The sequence below is a fragment of the Lycium ferocissimum genome, chromosome 12 (genome assembly GCF_029784015.1).
Source record: "Lycium ferocissimum isolate CSIRO_LF1 chromosome 12, AGI_CSIRO_Lferr_CH_V1, whole genome shotgun sequence".
NCBI classification, from domain to species: Eukaryota; Viridiplantae; Streptophyta; class Magnoliopsida; order Solanales; family Solanaceae; genus Lycium; species Lycium ferocissimum.
The window spans coordinates 63363484-63370619 of NC_081353.1; the positions used below are offsets into that span (position 1 = coordinate 63363484).

Sequence of the window (7136 nt, forward strand, 5' to 3'; positions counted from 1 at the left end):
CATTACTTTGGTGTATGATTTCAATGACCAGTCAAAGAAAAGGAATAGTTGGATCGATGTAGCAAATATGTACACCCATATAAGAGTTCATGGGTTGTGATGGATGACTTTAAATGCATTCTGAATACAGAAGAGAGAGGGGGAAGGCTTGTGAGTTGTGACAATGGCTTAAATTAGAGAGTCCATGCAGTGTTTTGATGTTTGTATGTTGCACACGGATCTTCTAGCGAATATTCTTTACATTGAACAACAAGCAAATGGTAAAAGACAGAATTCTCATTAGAATATGGCACAGTTCTACAAAGCTCATGCTTGAGTTTGTAAACAAGTGTATACTGCCAAGATCTGAAAGAAGGCATAAGGCAAACTCTAGTAGACTTGGCAGTGATGCAGCTTTTAGATATTAATAAGCCTATCAATCTTAGTACTGGCCTTATGATCAAATATATGGCATGAGTTGCTAACACCAACAAAGATTATCATGGCATGCCTTTGGTGCAAGCCCTATAATATTCAATCCTTTGTTCAATTTGGTGACTCTGAAATGGCTAATATCCTTTAATTGATGTTTGATTAATATGCATTTTTTGGGCTTGTGATGTAGTCCCAGCGGTCATGAGTTATGCATTAACTATGTTATTCATGTCTAGCTCTCAGCTTTGCAGCTTTTTGATGATGCCAAAAGGAGGAAGAAATATTGTAGGTGTACTTGTGTTGGTAACGATTGTAAAGCTCCTACTATTTTCTTAAAGGTGAAATCAACTTGTATGTGTCTTGTGTGCGTCTATACAAAAACAACTTTGAATTTAATGATAAAAGGAAGAATACAAGTACATGCGTTTGTCATCATCAAAAAAGAGAAATATATCGAGTATTCTTATATGTTGATGATTAATAAACACAATGTATACTCTGTGAGTGTGCTGAGAACTAGATCCTTAATGCTTATGTGTAACAACTGCAAAGGCGTGACTGTACAAAGATATTTTAGGTAAAATATGTTTATATATCTTCACTGTTATATTTGCAATATATTTTGAATATTCAGAAAATCTTCCTTAAGTAATTGAGTTGTAAAAGACTGTCTGACCAATTTCGGAGTTAGTTTTGGTAAGACATGGTTTGAGAACCCTTATCGGTAAAAGTCTCTAATTTGATTTGGTTTTCTCACTTGATAAGACATTAAAAATAATGATTTCTTTTTTTGTGCTTACTAACGTGTTTAGTAAATATTGTACACTACTTTGCAGGATACTCATTCACACAAATTTAGAGATTTGGCAATCAGTTTAGAGTTTTCAAGTGACTCATCTAATTTCTTGGAAGTATGAAGGTTGTTCATCTAAGAGTGCGTGAAGAACTGGACTGAAGACTCTGGTCCTTGTGTCGTTGTTTTTAAGTCGTTAAATCCAGTTCTCATAAGTCGCTTGTAATAGGATTTCGAGTTGTAACAACATGCTTATTAAGAAACACTGCTATGTTGTTGTTTGATTGTTAAGAGAAACATTTTTGTTGTTTCAAGTCAGTGTGACTTGACGGAGTCAAGTGACTGTTGATGTTAAAGCTTAGAGTTAAGTCTTAAATTGCAAGTATTGTAATATGAATTTTTGGTTCACTTTGTTTTTGCACCCTGTGTTTTAACTGAATATCATAAGAATCCGGTTCTTTAGTTAAATTAGCAAATTTTAGGAGGTGACGAAAATTTGGAACGACCCAATTCACCTCCTCCTGAGTCGGGAAGATGCACCAAACTAATAACAAGACAGAGCTAGAAAGATGGATTGAATCCCCTAAAACTATACATAAATTGATAAAAATATAAATAAATTGATTATATATAAATTGTTGGACCACCTAGGCATAAAAGAAAATTTTAGTGTACTAATAGGGGGGTTTTCAAATGTTGTTTTTTAATCACAAATTCAAATCTCAACTATAACATTCTAACATATTTTTAATCCACTTGTAAAAATTCTCAGCTCCGTCACTAATACGCAGAATAAACATTCCCAATCTTTTTGGTTACCCTTCAATAAGCTCAAAGAAATTTCAATGTATTACATGTATTGGTTTTTTTTCAATCACGGACTACAAGTTTTTTCAATCATCTCTTGTTCTGAAGATTGATTTTCTGTCTTCTTGCTGCCTTTTACATCGCCATAGAGATAAGAAATGCAGCCCATATAGAAAGTACAAGAGAAATACCTTTTTCTGCTGTGAATTCTTCACCATAAAAAACAACACCTAAAATTTCTGTGATAGGAAGTAGAACAATAATTAAAATGCCAGACACCAATGATAAGAAGAATAGACAACTCCAATGGCACCTAAGAAGAAGCATTGCCAAATTATTGCAGACCATACTATAACTATATAATATCTGCCTTCTCCAAGTTCAAATCTTTTTGCCTCCCTTGAAATAGCCTTTATGTTTAATTTAAGTTATTAGGAAACACATTTAAAATAATTGGCATGTTCAACTAATGAATTTAGTTTTATAGTATCAGGTTATCTGAAAAATGACGACTTGTAACTATTCATAATAAGTGAAATTAGTAAGTTGAAGAATAAGACAAACAACCGGCTATACAGCATACAAATGTCGGTTGTAGAGCTTGAATTATCACCAAGTGATGTTAAAATATAAAAAAAGAAACATATGAAGAAGTATATTATGTACATATGAAAAAGTAGGAGTATTTACCTATCTAAACAATGTAATTTTCCAACAAATGGATATCAATTGACACTTAGACAAGGATGGCTCTGACAATGACTAATTAAATTAAACTGTATATAAAGTAAATCCTTAACTTATATCTACGACTTTAACCTTAGAAGTATAATCTACTTGTCATGCGTATTAGCCTATATGATCAAATTTTATTGTTTGATGTCTTGACTCTCTCTTTCAATTCAACCAAAAATTGGAATTAGCATATTGGTTATTGCCAGAGGGGGATGGAGCACTATAACTTGGCGTTCAATTAAACCCCAAACTTTCGATGAGGGATATAAATTTATGTGTAAAAATTTACTAAAATTATAATAAATAGTAGATATGAACCCATAACTTTAGAAATATAATGGTTTAGTGCTAAAAATTTAAGATGTTGAACCCCCGAATTTAAATTAAGATCAAAGCCTCCAGTAAGTCATTGCAGCTCATGATGTCTTCAAAAAAAGGGAAACTAAGAAACGAACTTCACTACTGGAAAAAAAAAAAAAACATAAATTGAATCAGCTACACAATTCATGCTAATTTGTTGTTAAATATCCTATAACTAACGTGAGTTTTTATAATCCATCATTAATCTATTGTTAAATAGAAATAGCGATGAATTTTTATTTTTTAGACACAAAAATTGTCGATCTTTAATTATGTTTTCTTTTTGTCGTTTTTAAATAATTGGTATATCATATCTTTACCTAAAATAGAGGTGAATCTTAAGACTTCTTCATCTAGTGTTTGGGTACCCTTATAATAATAGGGTATTTCAAGAAATATATAAAACCAACCAAATAAAAAAATAAAGGGAAAAGGATAGATTAACCAAAAAAAAAATATATATATATAATAATAATAATAATAAAGTTGTCAATTAGCTGGGAGTCTATTTTGTTGAATCAGTGCTTTAACTTTTATATGACCTGTCAGCTTATTTGTTAGCAGTCAACAATGGCTTGCTAGTTCAAGCACTGACTCAAGCTCTTGGATATCATCAATTTTCTTGGTATTATTCTTAATATTTTTAAAAGGACAAATTTGCATTTGAAATAGGTAGTTGATATGATGCTGTCAATGAATAAAATATCTGCTTGTAGGTATATGACAAAAACAAAGACTTAGGCACAAGCTAAAAGTTAATAATGTCACATCAAAAATTATATAGACTTTTTTTTTTTCTAAAAAAAAATTATTTTTATTACATAGGCGGTAGGGGAAGGAGAAGGATTACAATGTGGGGATTCGAACCCTCACCAACAACGTAAAAGTTCAGGTAGTCAACCAACTGAGCTACTAAGTCCCTACAAAATTATATAGACTAAATTGTAGGCGACGATGTGATTTACAAAAGTGTTCTGAAAATAATGAGAACCAAGATTCAAATCCCCAAAGAAACAAAACATGCTAGGCATTTATATTTTCTATTTGCCGATATGTAGTAGACAGAGTTAGTGGGCCAAATCAAGATTTTCACCAAGGCGAGATTCAAAATATAAAAACGTAACCAACACAAAGAAATCATGAGAATTAATGCATCTACTATATATACTCAAAAAACTAATTTTAACTTTATTTAATATAATTTTCTGGCAAAGAAGGTTTGGACGAACCCTTTTGCTCCCCTAATTCTGTGTCTAGAGAGAGTTATTTAATACATGTGCTAATGAAAGGTAATAAGTGACGAGTAAAATAGTCAACGTGCATGTAAGTTGGTCTGGACACTATATATTAAAAAAACATAGATAAAGTGCAACGCAATGAGAAGTGACGATAACATCACCTAAACTTAGGCTGTATGAGTTTTTGTATAATTGTATGCATGTCACTCTGGTCAAAACAATTCGATCCAAAATATTTGTCATTTTAGAAAATTGAGAAGACAGTTGGATTTTTCTCCACCGTTACTATCTTAAGATAACATATGATTTAGTACTCATTTAGCGAAGCTAGAGATAGCATAATTTAGTCAAATATTCCTTTTGCTTAATGTTGCAAAATAATTCTTTTAATAGGTATGTCAAAAAAACGAAAGATAAAAGGGAAGTATATTGCTAGTGATCTATAACCAAGTTTATAATTCTGTCATAAACGAACTAACTTATAAACCTTAAATTTTCACGAACATCACCTACTTTAGTTGCCAATGATGATTTCAATGACTTAAAGCAAGCACAAAAATCTTCAGAAAGGGAAAAAAACTTCAATCACAACAAACTAAAATGATGAGAATTTCTATTGTGAGATAACCTATATGGTAAATGATTACTTTAAGAGGTCCGGTCTGTTTAAGGTTAGTGGACAGAGTTACTTAGTATTCCATTTGCATTGGTGTGGGAGGTAGCATGCATGTACCTCATGGATTAGTCGAGGTGTATATACTAGCCTGGGCACCACGATTATAAAAAACAAAGAATGTGTTAAGAGGGAGAAAGAGACAGACCTTTTTTTTTTTTTTTTTTTTCCGATTGGCCTCTAAGTTCCATGACTGAAACTTAGATGGGATTTCTTATTGATACTGCCAAACTTAGAGTTGTCCGATAACACTTCTTGATCAGAAGTTTATGGAAAATATTACAAAAGTTGTACAAGCATTCAACCATAATCTAGACTATAACAACCCTTCTTTGGTTTGACCCGAAAGTTTGGCCATGCTTCTTGGTCCTTCTTCAGTAATGCTATAACTCCATTTGGTAGAGAAAAAGCATCATTGAAGATGGTATGGTCTTCATCTGCTCCCCTTTGTGTTACACCACGAAAAAATTTCCGTTGATGCACAGTGAATAAAATAACGAAGAGTACGAAGTATACGGTGTTTCGATAAGTAAGAAATAGCATTTGATGATTCTAAATAAGATTTTAAAGACGTTTGAAGTAGGAGACAAAAGTTGTTAAGGAAAGTAAGGTATATGTCATGTGTCGGGCAAAATTTACGAGTATCGAATTAATGATGACTTAATGAAGTTTTGGAGAAGAGTTATAACGTCCCTTGGATTGTTAATGAAGTGTTAAACAAGTGTTAAGAAGGTTCCATAAGGATTGGAGATCAAGCGAAGTGACGAGAACAAGTTCAGTGGACTGATGGGCTATACGGCTCATTATACAGACCGTAAAATGGACCGCAGAACCATCACAGTGAAGATCCCTCACTGGTGGGATTATACGGTCAGTTATACGGACTGTATAATGGACCGTATAATGGTCACAGAGACGAGCGAATGAAAGGTCCATTTCACGGTCACTTATACGGACCGTATAATTTTATACGGACCGTATAAGTGTCTGTATAATCTTTCCGACAGATAAGATTTTGGAGTTATTAAAAGGGGACCAAGTTCATTATTTCATTTCCACATTTCACTCCTTCTCTCTAGAACTCTCTAGAACATCTCTCCCACACAAATTCAAGAGATATTGGTGATCATCTACATCTAACTAAGTGAATCAAGTGTAAGAAACCCATTAAAGTTCATCCAAAACAAGAAATCCAAGTGAAGGTGAAACTAGGGTTTTTTTCTCAAGTGAAGTGTTTGCACCCAAGGTTCATTCCTACACCATCTAAGGTAAGTTTTATGACATTTCCATGTTGTTTAAGGTATTTGAAAGTTGAAACACTTGGATTATATAAGGAAATAGGAAATGGGCCATGAATGTGTGAATAGTGTCACTTTTGAGTAAATGTTGGATTGAGTTATGATTCTTGATACATTATGATTATAATCATGTTATAAATTATATTGAGAACATGGAATAGACCTTGGTCTATAAATGAACGGAATCGTGCGATATGACCATGAATATGGATGAATTGAAGTGAATTGAGAAGTAAGGATAATGTAGTTGAATAAAGGCTATTGTGATGATGTTGTGAAAGTTATTATTGATGTTTGGGAGTTGATATATGATATGGAGGAAGTCGTATAAATAAAGGAGATGCTGTCCAATTTTCCCTAGCTTTAGTCATGAATGCTAAGCTATCAATTCACTAATGTTAGTATGTACTCTAATGAAGGTAGAAACGTGAGCATTGAAGAAGCACGTGCAAGTGATAGATTAGTTGAACGGAAAGGTATGTAAGGCTAACCCTTCTTTCATAAGGCATGGTTCTTTGGCCAAATATCTATCCTTTTATGAACCTACGATATTCTTCAATGATCGTATCTCTAAAAGCTACTAAGCTTATGATTCTTGATATGGTACGATTGTACTAAGTTCCTTATATGACGAGTAATCTTCTAAGGATAGAATATAATGAATGACGATAGTAAAAAGGCTAAAGGTGCTTATGCGCTTGTATGTATATGTGCCCGTAGGTGGTATTATGAAACCCCGTCTTATATGGCCGGGTAGAATATAGTAGATATGTATATATGTGTCTGCCTATTCTGGTCGTCTGAACTATTTGAGCCTT

General features: G+C 32.9%; 1 pseudogene; it reads right to left on the bottom strand.

Moving 5' to 3' along the window:
• Positions 1 to 2081: 2081 nt before the first annotated feature.
• LOC132039511 (purine permease 3-like) overlaps positions 2082 to 7136 on the bottom strand; it is a 14853-nt pseudogene continuing 9798 nt past the window's right edge.